The 20,620-nt window shown below is 38.9% G+C and overlaps 1 protein-coding gene and 1 long non-coding RNA gene across 2 annotated transcripts in view; one reads left to right on the top strand and one right to left on the bottom strand.

Annotated features, from left to right (window-relative positions):
- Positions 1-20,620, bottom strand: part of LOC144284571 (disintegrin and metalloproteinase domain-containing protein 5-like) — a 134,508-nt gene that overhangs the window by 38,569 nt on the left and 75,319 nt on the right. The gene's annotated exons all lie outside the window — the stretch shown is intronic.
- Positions 18,138-20,620, top strand: part of LOC144284572 (uncharacterized) — a 36,795-nt gene continuing 34,312 nt past the window's right edge. The window contains exon 1 of the long non-coding RNA XR_013352995.1: positions 18,138-18,260. This is a non-coding gene — a long non-coding RNA (uncharacterized LOC144284572). The remainder of the gene's footprint in view (positions 18,261-20,620) is intronic.

Genomic DNA, 20,620 nt, shown 5'->3' with positions numbered 1-20,620 from the left:
GGGATAGGATTTAGGGACCATGAGCAGATTCATCTGCCCTGAATCATAGGGAAAAAAAGTTGCAGTTTAAAAGAGCAACTAGAATTTAAGGGATCCAGCCTTAGAACTCCAAATGCTGGGAGTACTGCTGGTACTCTACAGGTCAGAGTGGCTGCTGAACACCACAGTTTACATATCCCCTCCTCCTTGATAGCAGAGACAAGGGCAGGGTCCTGATGCTACAGCTAGTCAGCTGCTTCAGTGAACCCTGGGTTCCTAGCCTGTACCAGCCCAGGACACTGTGAGCACAGAAAAAAAAAAAAAAGCCGTGGTTTAAAAGAGCAACTAGAATATAAAGGAATGAGGAAGGAGGAAAATGGTAGAAGAGTAAGGGTATTGATTCATCTGGTCCCCCAAACTTACCTAGGTAACTTTCAAAACATCCTGAACACCTACAAATTCAACTTGAGATGTAAACAGAGAACAGTTGGAATGCTACAGAGAGAAAAGTGATAGCTTCTGACAAGGTAGGAAGGTGGAGAAAAGGAAGATAAATGGGGGTGGAGGAGGGAGCCATGGAAAGCTGCTGTAGGAAAGCAGGGCAGCAGAATATCAGGAACTTTAATACCTCAAAGAGTCTTCCCTGACTGAATGCTCAGTGGGAAAATAGAGCAGAATCACAGGGGAGCCAGAGAAGCCTCAATATTCCCGGAGACACATAAGAATAGGGGAAACCAGGAGAATGCTCACTGCAAATTGTGGTCCCATCTGGTAAAAGACTGGAATGCTGCAACCCTCCAGGGCATCTGGGAGAAGCCAGCCAGGTGTGTGTCCAACACCGGAGTTATCTTTACCTAGAGCCTGGCACAGAGGGATGCAGGCTGTCTTCTGGTTCCCTTCAGCAGAGGCAGACCCCGTGGGGACAAAAGACAGTGAAAACTTTCCTGCCACTAGGCACCCTTCAATTTGTACAAAGCAGTGCTCCCATGCCTGCCCCCAGGAAGATCTGAGCCAGTGTGCACTGAGAGTGGTTCAGTACACGTGATGGTGTCCAGCCCCAGAGCCAAGAGCCAAGAGCTCCCCCGTGTACTGAACTGCAATCTCTCAGTGCACACTGGCCTAGATCCTCCTGGGGGCAGGCAGGGAGTACTGATTTGTACAAATTGAATGCCGCCTACTGGTGGGAGAGCTTTCGCTGTCTTCTGCCCTCCCAGGTTCTGCCTCTCCCAGAGGGGACAGAGGATAGCCCACTCCTGTATGCTGCTGGACTCTCAGGGCAGAGAGAGCTCAGCTGCTGGACTTCAAAACTAGTCTGCCTCTCCCAGATGCCCTTGGGGGGTTGTTGCCTTCTAGCCATTTGCCAGGACCTAGGAAGCTTAAGTCCCACAATTGGATCATTGTTTGCTAGTGAGCTTTCTCCCTGGCGCCCCTATTCTTACTTTGTCTCTGGGAATATTGAGACTGCACTGCCCCTCCTGCAAGTCTGCCCTATTTCCCCACTGAGCAGTTTTCAGGCAGGGAAGACTCTCTCAGGAGCAGATTTTCAAAGTTCCTGATTATGCCCTGCACTGCTCCCTTGCAGTTGCTTACTGAGGCTCCCTCCCCTTGCCATTTATCTTCTGATATATCCCCTCAGCTTCTTTTCAGATTCCTTCCTTGTAGGAAGTGATCACTTTTCTCTCTGCAGCATCCCAACTGCTGTCTCTTTACATCTCGTTGAATTCATAGGTGTTCAGGATGGTTTGAAAACTATCTAGATAAATTTGGGGGACCAAATGAAATGAGGACCCTTATTCTTCTGACATGCTTCTTGCCATCTTGCCTCTCCCAATCGCATATTATCCTTTTGTCATTAATAATTTTACCTTAAATACTATTCTCACTGATTTATATTGCTATACCAACTTGCTCTTTGAAATTTAGACTTGCCTAGTATATGTTTTTTCATCCCTTATTCTCAATCTTTGTTTTTAGTTGGTATCTTATAAACAGCCTTCATATGGGACACAATAATGGAGTTTGCTATGCATATATGTTTAACATATGATGGTGATACAGGAGAGGTAGGTTCTTATCTCAGAGTTGAAGAATGAATATCGTGGGCAATGGAGAGTGAGTAAAGCAACAGAAGTTTATTAAGCAAAGATAACAGGGAAAGCTCTCAGGAGTGAGAGGGGTCCTGAAAGGGTTGCCACTGAAGGCTTTTTGGCAGGCCTTTTATTGAGAACCTAACCAGTGAGCCCATGGTCTTGAGATTTTTTGTGCTTTCTTGAGTGATTGGCATATGGCTGACTTTGGGTCTGGTGAGTTTCTGTGACTACTTGGCAAGCATCACAGGGAGATATTTTTAACTCTGCTCACTCATACAGCCATTCTGCACTGGAAAAAATGACTAAAAGAATTCACCACAAAAGAAAGAACCAGAAGTAATACTCTGCCACAGACCTACTTGATATGGATTTAAGTAGCATGTCAGAGATACAATTCAGAAGTACAATTATAAAATTATTGGTAGCTCTGGAAAAAAGTATAAAAGACTCTAGAAATTCTCTTACTGCAGAACTGAACTCTAATCAGGCCAAAATTAAAAATACTTTAAGGTGCAATCTAAAGTGGATTCTCTTACTGTTAGGGTTAATGAGGTGGAAGAGAGAGTGAGTGACATAGAAAATAAGTTGATAGGGATCCCTGGGTGGCGCAGCGGTTTGGCACCTGCCTTTGGCCCAGGGCGTGATCCTGGAGACCCGGGATCGAATCCCACATCGGGCTCCCGGTGCATGGAGCCTGCTTCTCCCTCTGCCTGTGTCTCTGCCTCTCTCTCTCTCTCTGTCTATCATGAATAAATAAACAAAATCTTTAAAAAAAAAAAAAAGAAAATAAGTTGATAGTAAGAAAGCTGAGGAAAAAAGAGAAAAACAAGAACCCATGAGGAATGGCTTTGGAAAATAAATGATAGCTTGAGAAGGAAGAATATATGTCTAATTGGGATTCCAGAAGATGGGGGGAGAAAGAGAGAGACAGAGACAGAGACGACCACAAAATATATATGAACAAATCATTGCTAGGAACTTCCTTCATATGGGGAAGGAAACAGGTATTCATATCCAAGACATAGAGAGGACACCCATCCCAAAATCAACAAAAAATGACCAACACCGCAACATATAATACTGATGCTTGCAAATTTCAAAGTTAAAGAGAAAAATCTAAAAGCAGCTGAAGGCAAGAAATTCTTAACTTATATGGGGAGAAATACCAGATGAACAGCAGACCTCTCCACAGAGATCTGGCAGGCCAGAAAGGGCTGGCATGATATATGCAGAGTATTAAATGAGAAAAACATACATCCAAGAACACTTTATCCAGCAAGGCTGTCATTCAGAATAGAAAGAGAGATGAAGACCTTCCAAGATAGAAACTGAAAGAATATGTGACCATCAAATCAGTTCTGCAAGAAATATTAAGGGGGACCCTGTAAGAGGATGGAGCCCAAAGAAACAATCCACAGAAACAGGGACTGTATAGGTAATACTACAACATTAAATTCATATCTTTCAATCGTTACTCTGAACATGAATGGGCTAAATAACCCCATCAAAAGATGTAGGGTATCTCACTGGATAAAAAACCAAGACCCATTTATTTACTGTCTACAAGAGACAAATTTTAGACCTAAGAACATCTCCAGACTGAAAATGAGGGAATAGAGAACCACTTACCATTCAAATGGTCCTCAAAAGAAAGCTGAGGTAGCATTCTTCATATCAGATAAATTAGAGTTTATACCAATGACTGTAGTAAGAGATGAAGTGGGACACTATATCATACTTAAAGGGGCTATCCAACAAGAAGAACTAACAATCATGAAGACTTATGCCCCTAATCTGAGAGCAGCCAAGTATATCAATGAATTAATAACCCAATTAAAGAGATACAAAGATAATACTACATTAATAGTAGGACACTTCAACATGGCACTCTCAGCAAAAGACAGATATTCTAAGCAGAATGTCATGAAAGAAACAAGGGTCTTGAATGATACACTGGACCAAATATATTTCACAAATATATACAGAACAATCCATCGTAATGCAACAGAACACACATTCTTCTCATCTGCACAAAACCTTCTCTAGAGTAGACCACATATTGTGCCACAAATCAGCTCTGAGCAGATATAAAAAGATTGGGAATATCCCCTGCATATTTTCAGACCAAAATGCTTTGAAACTAGAACTCAATCACAAGAAGAAATTTAGAAGAAACACAAAACAGGGGATCCCTGGGTGGCTCAGCGGTTTGGCGCCTGCCTTTGGCCCAGGGCACGATCCTGGAGACCCGGGATCGAGTCCCGCGTGGGGGTCCCAGCATGGAGCCTGCTTCTCCCTCCTTCTATGTCTCTGCCTCTCTCTCTCTCTCTCTCTCTCTCTCTCTCTATCATAAATAAATAAATAAATCTTTAAAAAAAAGAAAAAAGAAACACAGAACACGTAGAGGTTAAAGAGTATCCAATGAAAAGATGAATGGGTCAAGCAGAAAATTAGAGAAGAATTTAAAGATCCATGAAAACTAATGAAAATTAAAGTAAAACTGTTCAAAATCTTTTTGGAATACAGCAAAAGTGGTCCTAAGAGTGAAATACATAGCAATACAATCCTCTCTCAAAAAATTGGAAAAAACTCAATATACAAGCTAACCATGCAGCTAAGGGAACTGTAGGAAGAACAGCAAATAAAGCCAAAACCAAGCAGAAGAAGACAGATAATAAAGATTTGAGCAGAGATCAATAAAGTGGAGACCAAAAGAACTGTAAAACAGATCAACAAAACCAGAAGATGGTTCTTTGAAAGAATTAATAAGATAGATAAATCCCTAGCCAGCCTTACTAAAAAGAAAAAAAGACTAGAATTAATAAAATCACAAACAAAAGAAAGATCACAATCAATACCAAGGAAATACAAATGATTTTAAAAATGTATTATAGGCAACTATATGCCAACAAATTAGGCAGTTGGAAGAAATGGATGCATTCCTGGGAAGCCTATAAGTTACCAAAATGGAAATAGAAAATCTGAACAGATCAATAACTGGTAAGAAAATTGAAGCAGTCATCAAAAACCCCCTAAGACACAAAAGTCCAGGGCCAGATGGCTTCCCAGGAGAATTCTACCAAACATTTAAGGAAGAAATAATACATATTCTACTAAAGCTATTTGAAAAGAGAGAAATGGAGGTAATACTCCCAAACTCATTCTATGAGGCCAGAATTACCTTGATCCCAAAACCAGACACCCCACCATAAGACACCCATTCATAAAGGAGAATTACATATGAAGATCCCTGATGAACATGTATGCAAAAATTCTCACTAAGATACTAGCCAATAGGATCCAACAGTACATTGAGAGGATTATTCACCATGACCAAGTGGAATTTATTGCTGGGATGGAAAGGTGGTTCAACATTCATTAAACAATCAATGTGATAGATCACATTAATAAAAGAAAAGACAAGAGTCATATGGCCCTCTCAATAGTTGCAGAGAACTCGTCTGACAAAATACAGCATCCATTCCTGATTAAAACTCTTCAAAGTGTAGAGATAGAGGGAACATATCTCAATATCATAAAAGCCATATTTGAAAAGCCCACAGCAAACATCATTCTCAATGGGGAAAAACTGAAGGCTTTTCCCCTAAGCTCAGGACCATGATGGGGATGTCCACTCTCACCACTGTTACTCAACATAGTCCTAGAAGTCCTGGCCTCAGCAATCAGACAACAACAACAACAACAAAAATAAAGTGCATTCAAAATGGCAAAGAAGAAGTCAAGCTCTCCCTATTCATAGATGACATGATACTATATATAGAAATCCCAAAAGACTCCACCCCAAAATTACAAGAACGTGTACAGCAATTCAGCAATGCGGCAGGTTACAAAATCAATCCACAGAAATCAGTAGCATTTCCATACACTAATAATGAGACTGAAGAAACTAAGGAATCAATCCATTTATAATCACACCCAAAACCATAAGATATCTAGGAATAAACCTAACCAAAGAGTTAAAGGATCTATACCCTAAAAACTACAGAATATTTATGAAAGAAATCAAAGAATATATAAAGAGATGAAAAGACATTCCATACTCATGGATTGGAAGAATATTGTGAAAATGTCTATGCTACCCAGAGCAATTTATACATTCAATGCAATCCCTATCAAAATACCATGGACTTTCTTCACAGTTGGAACAAATAATCTTAAGATTTGTATGAAATCAGAAAAGACCCCAAATAGCCAGAGGAATGTTGAAATAGAAAACCAAAGCTAGGGGCATCACAATGCCTGACTTCAAGCTGTATTACAAAACTCTGATCATCAATACAGTATGGTACCTACACAAAAACAGACACATAGGTCATGGAACAGAATAGAAAATTCAGAAATTAACCCTCAACTCTATGGCCAACTCATCTTTGACAAAGCAGGTAAGAGTATCCACTGCAAAAAGGACAATCTCTTCAATAAATGGTATTAGGAAAATTGGACAGCCACATGGAGAAGAATGAAACTGTACCATTCTCTTATACCATACACAAAGATAAACTCAAAATGGATGAAAGATCTAAATTATGTGAGACAAGAATCCGTCAAAATCCTAGAGGAGAACACAGGCAACAACCTCTTAAGAACTTGGCCACAGCAACTTCTTGCAACACACATCTATGAAGGCAAGGGAAACAAGAGCAAAAATGAACTATTGGGACTTCATCAAGATAAAGAGCTTCTCTGCACAGCGAAGGAAACAGCCAGTCAACAAAACTAAAAGACAGCCTACAGAATGGGAGAAGATATTCACAAATGACATATCAGATAAAGGGCTAGTATCCAAGATCTGTAAAGAATGTATCAAACTCAACACCCAAGAAACAGACAATCTAGTCATGAAATGGGCAGAAGACATGAACAGACATTTCTCCAAAGAAGACCTACACATGGCCATTGGCACATGAAAAAATGCTCCACATCACTTGCCACCAGGGAAATGCAAATCAAAACCACAATGAGATGCCACCTCACACCAGTGAGAATGGCGAAAATTAACAAGACAGGAAACAACAAATGTTGGCAAGGATGTGGAGAAAGGGGAACCCTCTTGCACTGTTGTGGGAATGCAAGCTGGTACAGCCACTCTAGAAAACAGTATGGAGGTTCCTCAAGAAGTTAAAAATGGAGCTACCCTATGACCCAGCAATTGCACTACTGCATATTTACCCCAAAGATACAGATGTCATGAAACAATAGGACACTGCACTCCAATGTTTTATAGCAGCAATGTCCACGATTGCCAAACCATGGAAGGAGCCATGATGTCCTTCAACAGATGAATAGATAAAGAAGATGTGGTATATATATGCAATGGAATATTACTCAACTATCAGAAAGGACGAATATCTACCATTTGCTCTGATGTGGATGGAACTGGCGAGTACTATGCTAACTGAAATAAGTCAATTGAAGAAAGACCATCATCATATGGTTTCCCTCATATGGGGAATATAAGAAACAGTGAAAGGGACTATAAAGGAAAGGAGGAAAACTGAGTGGAGAAAAAATTGAGAAGAAGACAGATAATGAGAGATTCCTAATTTTGGGAAACAGAAAGAGTTGCAGAAGGGGCAAATGGGATGGGATGGGATGGGGTGACTGGGTGATGGCACTAAGGAGGGCCCTTGATGGGATGAGCACTGGGTGTTATACTATATGTTGGCAAATTCAATGTAAATATAAAAATTAATTATGGACAGGAGAGGACCCTCAGTTCCTTATTTGGCTTACCACCTCAGTGACCCCCATGATCCTAGTCCACACCATCACCAGCAATCCTTCCAAGGTGGCTCAAGCACTATGCACACCAAGACACCTCCAGTCAGTGCTCACTACAGCTCCAGCCCTCTTGCCAATGTGACACAGATGCAAAGCACCCAGAGAACATACCAGGCCACCTTGGCTATAGATAGCTTGCCAGAACATCCGCAGCTCAGAAAGCTCTGGGGCCTCCCAGCTCACATTTGTTTCAGCTCCAGCCACTGCATAAGAGCAACTCCTGCACAAAGTGCCCAGGTAATGCCCAGCCCATGCCTTGCCTTGCTCCAGCTATCCTGCAAGAATACCATCTGCATGGAGTAACCAGGGACAACATGGCCTACACCAACCTTAGCTTCAGCTATCTTGCCATGGTGCCTTCTGTGCACAGAGCCCTGGGACCCCTCCATTTGCGTCCATTCCAACTTGCAAGAACAAACTCCAAGGTTGATTAGAGGAAGGAAGGAAGAAAGATAAGAGTAGAAATAAATGAAAAAATAATTTAAAAAACAATGAAATAAAGAGCTGGTTGGTTCTTTGAAAAGATAAAAAAATTGATAAAACTTCAGTCAGACCCATTGAGAAAAAAGAGGGCTCAAATACATAAAGGGAGAATTAAAAGATGAGAAGTAACAATTGGCACCACAGAAATACAAAAATTATAAGAAACTACTATGAAAAATTACAGGACAACCTAGAAAAAAACACATAAATTCCTAGAAACATAAAATCTATCAAAACTGAATTAAGAAGAAATAGAAATATGGTCATCTCATTAGATGCAGAAAAGGTATCTGAAAAAGTAAAACATCCATTCCTGATAAAAACCCTCCGCAAAGTGGATTTAGAGGGAAAATACCCCAATACAATTAATGTCATATGTGAAAAACCCACAGCTAACATCATATCCAATGGTGAAAAACTGAGTAATTTTCCTCAAGATCAGGAATAAAACAGGAATGTCCCACTCTCACCACTTTTATTCAACAGATTCCTAGAAATTCTAGTCACAGCAATTAGTCCTGGAGAAGCAGGAACTTTAAAACTCCGCCCCAGATTCTTCCGGATCAGAAAGGTGCTTAGCAGGGAGCTCGCGCAGGACGGCAGGAGGGGCAGTGGAGCCCCCAGGTTGCCGGGGTCACTAACAGAGGAGGTGCGCCCAGGGGGAGAGGGCGCCACAGACCCCAGGCCAAGCGCGGTCAAGGGCTGGAGCGCGCCCGGCGGGGCCTGGGGAGCAGCTCAGGCCGCGGCTCCGGGTGGAGGGTCTGGGCCCTGCTGCCTTCGGGAGCCGCGGCCCCAGAGCGCGATTCCAGCAGCACAGGCCCCGGATCCCAGGGCGATGGGGGACACCGCCCAGGATCCTGCGCTCTCCCCGGGACAGCGAGGACTCTCCTGCCGCCCGGCGCCCCCAAGCTGTGGTCAGCTTTTTTTGGAAAAAAGAATAAAGGATTCAAGAGATTTCATGATTGCAGAATTTAGATCTAATCAGGCTGAAATTAAAAATCAATTAAATGAGATGCAAACCAAAATGGAGGTCCTAATGATGAGGGTTAATGAGGTACGAAAGAGTAACATAGAAGACAAGTTGATGGCAAGGAAGGAAGCTGAGGAAAAAAGAGAAAAACAATAAAGACCATGAGGAGAGATTAAGGGAAATGAATGACAGCCTCAGAAGGAAAAATCTATGTTTAACTGGGGTTTCAGAGGGTGCTGAGAGGGACAGAGGACCAGAAGGCATATTTGAACAAATCATAGCTGAGAACTTTCCTAACCTGGGAAGGGAAACAGGCATTCATATCCAGGAAATAGAGAGCTTCCCCCCAAATCAATAAAAACCATTCAACACCTCCATATTTAATAGAGAAACTTCCAAATTCCAAAGATAAAGAGGAAATCCTTACAGCAGCAAAAGAGACAAGACATCCCTAACATTTATGGGGAGAAATCTTAGGTTAACAGCAGCCTCTCCACAGAGACCTGGGAGGCCAGAAAGGGCTGGCAGGATATATTCAGGGTCCTAAATGAGAAGAACACGCAGCCAAGAATACTCTATCCAGCAAGGCTCTCATTCAGAATGGAAGGAGAGAGAAAGAGCTTCCAAGATGATCAGAAACTGAAAGAATATGTGACCACCAAACCAGCTCTGCAAGAAATATTAATGGGGACTCTGTAAAAGAAAGAGGACCCCCAAAGAAATAATTCACAAAAACAGGGACTGAATAGGTATTATGATGACACTAAATTCATATCTTTCAATAGTAACTGAACATAAATGGGCTTAATGATCCCATTAAAAGATCCAGGGTTTCAGACTGGATAAAAAAGCGAGATCCATCTCTTCGCTGTCTAGAAGAGACTCATTTTAGACCTAAGGACACCTACAGCCTGAAAATAAAAGGTTGGAGAAAAATCCACCATCCAAATGGTCCTCAAAAGAATGCTGGGGTAGTAATCCTCATATCAGATAAATTAAAGTTTATCCCAAAGACTGTAGTAAGAGATGAAGAGGGACACTATATCATACTTAATGGATCTATCCAACAAGAGGACCTAACAATCATCAATATATATGCCCCGAATGTGGGAGCTGCCAAGTATATCAATCAATTAATAACCAAAGTTAAAACATACTTAGATAATAATACACTTATACTTGGTGACTTCAGTGTAGCGCTTTCTACAATCGATAGGTCTTCTAAGCACAACATCTCCAAAGAAACTAGAGCTTTAAATGACACAGTGGACCAGATGGATTTCACAGATATTTACAGAACTTTACATCCAAATGCAACTGAATACACATTCTTCTCAAATGCACATGGAACTGTCTCCAGAATAGACCACATACTGGTTCACAAATCAGGTCTCAACCAATACCAAAAGATTGGGATTGTCCCCTGCATATTTTCAGACCATAATGCTTTGAAACTAGAACTAAATCACAAGAAGAAATTTGGAAGAAACCAACCATGCAGAGGTTAAAGATCATCCTGCTAAAAGATGAAAAGGTCACCAGGAAATTTGAGAAGAATTAAAAAGATTCATGGAAACTAATGAGGATGAAGATACAACCGTTCAAAATCTTTGGGATACAGCAAAAGCAGTCCTGAGAAGGAACTATGTCGCAATACAAGCATCCCTCAAAAAATTGGAAAAAACTCAAATACACAAGCTAACCCTGCACCTAAAGGAACTGGAGAAGGAATAGCAAATAAAACCTACACCCAGCAGAAGAAGAGAGTTAATAAAGATTCTAGCAGAACTCAGTGAAATAGAGACCAGAAGAACTGTAGAACAGATCAACAGAACCAGAAGTTGGTTCTTTAAAAGAATAAGTTAGATAGACCATTAGCCAACCTTATTAAAAACAAAAGAGAAAAGACTCTAATTAATAAAATCACGAATGAAAAACGAGAAATCATAACAAATACTAAGGAAATACAAATGATTTTAAAAACATATTATGAGCAACTATATGCCAGTAAATTAGGCAATCTAGAAGAAATGGACGCATATCTGGAAAACCACAAACTACCAAAACTGGAACAGGAAGAAATAGAAAACCTGAACAGGCCAATAACCAGGGAGGATATTGAAGCAGTTACCAAAAACCTCCCAAGACACAAAGGTCCAGGGCCAGATGGCTTCCCAGGGGAATTCTATCCAATGTTTAAAGAAGAAACAATATCTATTCTACTAAAGCTGTTCTGAAAGATAGAAAGGGATGGAATACTTCCAAACTTGTTTTATGAGGCCAGCATCACCTTAATTCCAAAACCAAAGACCCCACCAAAAAGGAGAATTAGACACCAATATCCGTGATGAACACAGATGCAGAAATTCTCAAGAAGATACTAGCCAATAGTATCCAACAGTACATTAAGATTATTCACCCTGACCAAGTGGGATTTATCCCTGGGATGCAAGGCTGATTCAACACTCGTAAAGCAATCAACAGGATAGATCATATCAACAAGAGAAAAAACAAGAACCATATGATCCTTCAATAGATGCAGAGAAAGCATTTCACAAAATACAGCATCCATTCCTGATCAAAACTCTTCAGAGTGTAGGGATAGAGGGAACATTCCTCAGCATCTTAAAAGCCATCTACAAAAAGCCCACAGCCCATTTCATTGTCAATGGGGAAACACTGGGAGCCTTTCCCCTAAGATCAGGAACATGACAGGCATGTCCACTCTCACCATTGCTATTCAACATAGTACTAGGAGTCCTAGCCTCAGCAATCAGGCAACAAAAAGAAATAAAAGGCATTCAAATGGGCAAAGAAGTCAAACTCTCCCTCTTTACAGATGATTTGATACTGTACATAAAAAAACCCCAAAATACTCCACCCCAAGATTGCTAGAAGTCATACAGCAATTTGGCAATGTGGCAGGATACAAAACCAATGCCCAGAAATCAGTGGCATTTCTGTACACTAACAATGAGACTGAAGAAAGAGAAATTAAGGAGTCAATCCCATTTACAATTGCATCCCAAAGTGTAAGATACCTAGAAATAAACCTAACCAAAATGGTAAAGGGGCTATACCCTAAAAACTACAGAACGCTTCTGAAAGAAATTGAGGAAGACACAAAGAGATGGAAAAATATCCCATGCTCCTGGATTGGAAGATTAATATTGTGAAAATGTCAATGCTACTCAGGGCAATTTACACATTTAATGCAATCCCTATCAAACTACGATGGACTTTCTTAGAGAGTTGGAACAAATTATCTTAAGATTTGTGTGGAATCAGAAAGGACCCCGAATATCCAGGGGAATATTGAAAAAGGAAACCAGAGCTGGGGGCATCACAATGCCGGATTTCAAGTTGTACTACAAAGCTGCGATCATCAAGACATATGGTACTGACATAAAAACAGACACATAGATCAATGGAACAGAATAGAGAACCCAGAAATGGGCCCTAAACTCTATGGCCAACTAATATTTGACAAAGCAGGAAAGATGATCCACTGGAAAAATGACAGTCTCTTCAATAAATGGTGCTGGGAAAATTGGACATCCATATGAAGAAGAATGAAACTAGACCATTCTCTTACACCATACACAAAGATAAACTGAAAATGGATGAAAGATCTAAATGAGACAAGAATCCATCAAAATCTTAGAGGAGAACTCAGGAACACCCTTTTGAACTTGGCCACAGTAACTTCTTGCAAGATACATATTGCAAGATACTATTGGGACTTAATCAAGATAAAAAGCTTCTGCACAGCAAAAGAAACAGTCAACAAAATTAAAAGACAAACTACATAATGGGAGAAGATTTTTGCAAATGACATATCAGATAAAGGGCTAGTATTCAAGATCTATAAAGAACTTATTATACTCAACAGCAAAGAGACAAACAATCCAATCATGAAATGGGCAAAAGACATGAGCAGACATTTCACCAAAGGAGACATAGACATGGCCAACAAGCACATGAGAAAACGCCTAGCATCACTTGTCATTAGGGAAATATAATCAAAACCACAATGAGATACCACCTCACACCAGTGAGTATGGGGAAAATTAACAAGACAGGAAACAACACATGTTGGAGAGGATGTGGAGAAAGGGGAACCTTCTTGCACTGTTGGTGGGAATGTGAACTGGTACAGCCACTCTGGAAAACTGTGTGGAGGTTCCTCAAAGAGTTAAAAATAGAACTACCCTATGACCCAGCAATTGCACTGCTGGGGTTTTACCCCAAAGATACAGATGCAGTGAAATGGCAGGACACCTGCACCCGGATGTTTATAGCAACAATGTCCACAATCGCCAAATTGTGGAAGGAGCCTTGGTGTCCTTCAAAAGCTGAATTGATAAAGAAGATGTGGTCTATATATACAACGGAATATTACTCAGCCATTAGAAATAACAAATACCCACCATTTGCTTCAACGTGGATAGAACTGGAGGGTATTATGCTGAGTGAAGTAAGTCAATCGGAGAAGGACAAACATTATATGGTCTCATTCATTTGGGGAATATAAAAATAGTGAAAGGGAATAAAGGGGAAAGGAGAGAAAATGAGTGGGAAATATCAGTGAGGGTGACAGAACATGAGAGACACCTAACTCTGGGAAATGAACAAGGGGTAGGAAAGGGAGATGGGCAGGGGGATGGTGTGACTGGGTGTTCGGCACTGAGGGGGGCACTTGATGGGATAAGAATTGGGTGTTATGCAATATGTTGGCAAATTGAACTCCAATAAAAAAATATACAGAAAAAAAAAGAATGCCAAAAAAAAGAGAAAAGAAATAAAAAGTATTTAAATTAGTAAGGGAGAAGTAAAACTCTCACTATTTGCAGAGGACAGGATACTGCATATAGAAAACACTAAAAGCTCTACCAAAAAACTACTAGAAGTAATAAATGAATTAAGAAAAGTTGCATGATAGAAAAATTAATACACAAAATTTGGTTGCACTTGTGTATATTAATAACAGAGTAGCAGAAAGAAAAATTAAGAAAATCATCCATTTATAATTGCACCAGAAATAACAAAATACCTAGGAATAAACTTAAGCAAGAAAGTGAAAGATCTATACTCTGAAAACTAAAAACATTGATGAAAGAAGTTGAAGATGACACAAATTAATGGAAATATATTCCATGCTCATGGATTGGAAAATCTTCAAACTGTCCAAAGCAACCTACAGATTCAATGTAATCACTATCAAAATACAACAGATTTTTTCACAGCACTATAACAAATAATATTAAAATTTTTATGGAACCCTGAAAGACCTCAAATAGACAAAGCAATGTTGAGAAAGAAAAAGAAAAGTGGATATATCACAATCCCAGATTTCAAAATATGCAGCTAAACTATAGTAATCCAAAGAGTATGGTACTGGAACAAAAATAGCTCAATAGAACATAATAGAGAGGTCAGAAATAAACCAGAAATGACACTTATGTTGTCATTTATTCTAAGACAAAGGAGGCAAGAATATATACTGGGGAAATGACAGTGTCTTCAATAGTATTGGAAAAACTGGGCAGCTACATGAAAGAGAATAAAAATGAAAATGAAAAAGAAAATAAAAATAAAAAACCTTTTCACACTATACACAAAAATAATCTCAAAACGCATTTAAAGACCTAAGTATAAAGTACAAATCCATAACAGTCCTATAAGAAAACACAGGCAGTCATTTTTTTGACATTGGTCATAGCAACATTTTTCTAGATATGTCTCTTCTAGGCAAGGGAAACAAAGCAAAAATAAACTATTAGAACCACATCCAAATAAAAAGCTTTTGCATTATGAAGAAAACCATCACCAAAGCAAAACAGGAACCTACTAAATAAGAGAAGGTATTTGCAAATGATATACCCAATAAGGTGTTAATATTAAAATTCTGTAAAGAATTTCTATAACTCAACATAAAAAAATCCAATTAATAAAAGTGAGCAGAGGACCTAAATAGACATTTTCCAAAGAAGACATGCAGATGGCCAACAGATACCTGAAAAGAAAATCATCAGGAAAAGGTAAATAAAAAGCAAAATGAGATATCACTTTACACTCCTCAGAATGGCTAAAATAAAAAAGACAATAAAGTGTTGGCAAGGATGTAGAGAAAAAGGAACCCTTATGCACCTTTGGTGGGAATGTAAATTGGTATAGCCCCTGTGGAAAACAGCATGGAGGTTCCTTGAAAAAATAAAAATAGAAATGTCATATGATCCAGTAGTTCCACCAGTGGGTATTTACTCAAAGAAAACAAATAGAAAAAAAAATTGAAAAGGTATATGCACCTCTATGTTTACTGCAGCATTATTTATAGTAGCCAAAATATGGAAGGAACCCAAGTGTCCATCAATAGATGAATGGTTAAAGAAGGTATGGTACACATATACAGTGGAATATTACTCAGCCATAAAAAATAATGAGATCTTGGCATTGGTGACAACATTTATGGACCAAAGGGTAGTATACTAAGTGACATAAATCAGACAGAGACAGACAAATATGTATGATTTCACTTATATATGGAATCTAAGAAACAAAACATATGAACAAACAAAAGGCAGGAAGAGACACATATATACAAAGAACAAACCGATCGTTGCTGATGTTGTGAGGGGGAGATGGGAAAATGGCTTGAAGAATATGGGAGACACAAGCTTCCAGTTATGGAATGAATAAATCATGGGGATAAAAGGTACAGCATAGGAAAAACAGCTGATATTGTAATAGCATTGTATGGTGAGAGATGGTAGCTACACTTGAGGTAAGCATAGCAAAATGTATAGAGTTGTTGGATCACTATGTTGTATGCCTGGAACTAATGTGACATTGTGTGTCACTTATACTTCAATTAAAAAAAGAACTACTGAATTTTAAAATCAAGAAGGACACCAATGTTCATCTACTTCACCTCTTTTATATGTTTAGTTATGCCTAATTTTAAAAGTTTAAAAAAATTGAATGTAATAATAGCTACCCTTTCACTATGACTTGGTGACTTAGAGGTGCATTGTGTTGATCATGTTAATCACATGTAATAAAACCTGAGATCTTGGGATGTCTGCATGGCTTAGTGGTTGAGCATCTGTCTTGGGCTCAGGGCATGATCCCAGGGAGCCTGCTTCTCCCTCTGCCTATGTCTCTGTCTCTCGCTCTGTGTGTCTTTCATGAATAAATAAATAAAATCTTTAAAAAAAAACTGAGATCTTTTGTTGTCACCACTATGAACTGGCAAAGGAGGTCCCTTCAGCAATTTCACAGATTTTCATTGCTGGAGGACATGATCAATAAACTTTGTTTTCTGTCTTGACACAATCCATTTATATAAAAGATGCTATAAAACAAGTTAAAATAGATTTGTGAGCAGAATCCACCATAATCAGCAATTGTCTTTTGAAAAGGCCTACTCTTGAACTCACTCAATAAGTAATTAGCTTCCCTTTGCTTTGTCCCAAATTACTGATTTGATCTGATTTAATTTGATTAAATCTAACCTAAACTTCTTAATTCTCCCAAATTCTATCCAAGGGCCAGGATCAAGATGGTACAAAAGTTAAGAGGGTAGAGGAGCAAAACTTCAATAATCAAATAATCTCCTAATATAATAGTTTTGAAAATCAAAATTAATGGCAAGAAAAATCCATGATAAACAAAATATTACCCTTCGACCCAGCAATTGCACTGTTGGGGATTTACCCCATAGATACAAATGCAATGAAACGCCGGGACACCTGCACCCCGATGTTTATAGCAGCAATGGCCACGATAGCCAAACTGTGGAAGGAGCCTCGGTGTCCATCGAAAGATGAATGGATAAAGAAGATGTGGTTTATGTATACAATGGAATATTACTCAGCTATTAGAAATGACAAATACCCACCATTTGCTTCAACGTAGATGGAACTGGAGGGTATTATGCTGAGTGAAGTAAGTCAGTCGGAGAAGGACAAACATTATATGTTCTCATTCATTTGGGGAATATAAATAATAGTGAAAGGGAATAGAAGGGAAGGGAGAAGAAATGTGTGGGAAATATCAGAAAGGGAGACAGAACGTAAAGACTGCTAACTCTGGGAAACGAACTAGGGGTGGTAGAAGGGGAGGAGGGCGGGGGGTGGGAGTGAATGGGTGACGGGCACTGGGGGTTATTCTGTATGTTAGTAAATTGAACACCAATAAAAAATAAATTTAAAAAAAAATAAATAAACAAAATATTATATTTTAGATAGAGATAGGTCATTGTCATGTAACACTGCTTTACTGCCATTGGAACAGCTTTTCAATCAGCCCTCAGTTCCTTTGAGTGCCCTGGGGAGCTAGGTCAGTAACCTGCTCTATCTGCTTCCATACACTGGAGGAAAAGTGAAAGAGGCAAAATGCAGGTCATCTCCAAAATTGCTCCTGGGATTTCCCACCACTATGAACAATCCAACATCCTTTTTGGTGGCCTTTTTCAGCTCAACTTTGGGGCTTAGGATGGCAAGTATTTCTGCATTGTTTTCTTGACTATCAAAGCCCACTGCTCTGACCATCCCACTGCTGACCTGAGTTTTCTTTTCTTCCCAAGACTATGTCCACTATGATTCCAAAACCTAACTCTCCTGTGGCCCCAAAAGATTTAGGCATCTTGGGCAACAACCTTCTTACTCTTGTCTCCATCTTGTAGGCTTTAAACTGATAACACCACAAGACCCATAAGCACGAAAGACATTGATTGGAAGTTAAGTTTGGGATGTTCTGGAACATGACCTTGACTCTATTGTTTCCAGAAGCCAATGGGAGCACGTTCTAAGATAGACAATGCCAATGCTGGCCAGAACTGCAATGACCTGCTATGGAAATGTTTTTTGCAGAGATTCTGATAAGGTAGAGGCATCAAGAAAATGCATTTTTTCACCTGGTAGGGCCAAGAAAAAGTGAGTAACTGGGTTTGTTTTGTTTTGTTTTGTTTGTTTCTTTGTTTGTTTAGGTGGCTGTAAGAATCTCTAGGGGAAAAGTGTTTATTTTGTCGATTTTTATGTAACTGTTTGCCTTAGTTATTAATCCTTTGAATTTTATAACCTAGTGTTTCCCACCACATTTTATTCCCACGCAGGACTGTAATGAAGGTAGGCAGGTATTTGTGTATCTATTTATGGGTGAGAAGACCCAGTGTTCTGTTACTTGGTGATACTTAGTGACACTAAGCCCAGTATTCAAGAGTATTAAAAGCAGCTACTCCTAAATATATTCACATAGGGGGTTGCAACAGTTGAAGTAAGACAAGTACAATTAAAAGGAAGCATCTATGGGGCACCTGGGTGACTCAGCCAGTTGAGCATCAACTCGATTTTGGCTCAGATCATGATCTCAGGGTTCTGGGATTGAGCCCCATGGCAGGCTCTGCATTCAGCAGGGAATCTGCTTGAGATGTTCTCTTTCTCTCTCTCTCTCTCTCTCTCTCTCTCTCTCTCCCCCTCTCCCTGTACCCCCACTCTATCTCTCTAAAATAAGTAAAATCTTTTAAAACATATTTTAATCTTTTAAAAATCTAGATATTAAATATTTAATATCTAAATATCTATAGACAGAAAGAGGAGAAAGATGAAGTACTTTCATAATGCTTCCATGTGTAAATACTCCAGGCCCCACACATCACTGGAATATATCAATAATTCTCTAAACATTAATGTATTGAATTCTCAAATCAAAAGCATAGAGTGGCTCAACAGACAAAAATACAAGACCCAACTACACTGCTTACAAGAGACTCACTTGAGCTTTAAAGTCATATAGAGGCTCAAAATGAAGGGTAACAAAATATATTTCATGAAAGGGGTAATCAAACGAGAGCCAGGATAGCTATATCTATTAATAGACTTTAAGTCATAAAACAGTAACAAGATACAAAGATAGTGATGTAATTATAAGGAGGTCAATTCATTAAAGAGATATAACAATCAAATATATATGCACCCCACAACAGAGCACCTAAATATATTAAGAAAATACTAATAGCTCTGAAGGGAGAAATAGATGACAATACAGTAATAGTAGGGGAAATCTATACCACCACTATCAACGATTGATAGATTATCCAGACAGAAAATCAACAAGGAAATGTTGAACTTGAATCATACATGAGACCAAAGGGAACTAACAGACATAGCCAGAATATTCTATTCAACCACATTAGAATTCATATTCTTCTCAGATGCACATGGCACATTATCTAATACAGAGCACATGTTAGGTCACAAAACAAACCTTAGAAAATTTGAGAAGACTGACAGTCTTTTCTAACCACAATGGTAGAAAACCAGAAATCAATAACAGAAAGTAAAACTGGAAAATTTTAAAAATATGTGCAGATTAAACAATATACTCCTGAATAACCAATGGTTCAAAGAAGTAATCCAAAGAAAAAATCAAGAAAAGTCCTAAACAAAAGTGGAATCATAATGTAGAAAAACTTATGGAATGCTAAAGAGCCCAAATAGCCAAAGTAATCCCAAGAAAGTAAAAAACTAGAAGCAATATATTTCCTAGATTTCAAACTATACTACAAAGCTGCAATGATAAAAAAAAAAAACAGTATAGTATTGGCATACAAATGGAGAGACCAATGGAACAGAATCAAGAGCCCAGAAATAAACCATACAGATATAGTCCACTAATATATGACAAGAGTACCAAGAAGCTCAATGGAGAAAAAGTTTCTTCAATAAACAGTGCTGAGAAAACTGTATAACCACATGGAGAAGAATGAATTTAAACATCTACTTTACACCACTCATAAAAATGAACTCAAAATAGATTGGAGACTGAAACACAAGACCTAAAACAATAAAACTCCCAGAAGGAAATGCAAGGAAAGAACTCCTTAACATTGGCCTTGGCAGGGATTTCCTGGATATGAAACCAAAAGCATAAGCAACAAAAGCAAAAATATATATGTTAAACTACATCAAACCTTTTACAAAGCTGCTTCATAGCAAAAGAAACAATAAAGTGAAAAGATAACCTAAAAAAGGAAAGGAAATATTTGCAAATCATATATCTGATAAGGCACTATTATCCAAAACATATAAAGAACTCATACAACTCAGTAGGAAAAAAATCAAATAAATGTATTAGAAAATTGGCAAAGGACCTGAATAGACATTTTGCAAAGAAGACACACAAATAATCAACAGGTATATGGAAAGGTGATCAACATCTCTAATCATCAAGAAATTGCCAATCAAAACCACGATGAGATATCACCTTACCCTTGTTATGTTTGCTATTACAGAAA

The sequence above is a fragment of the Canis aureus genome, chromosome 15 (genome assembly GCF_053574225.1).
Source record: "Canis aureus isolate CA01 chromosome 15, VMU_Caureus_v.1.0, whole genome shotgun sequence".
Classification (NCBI taxonomy): Eukaryota; Metazoa; Chordata; class Mammalia; order Carnivora; family Canidae; genus Canis; species Canis aureus.
Note: the sequence above shows the minus strand (reverse complement) of the source record. Positions and strands in the feature narration are given on the sequence as shown.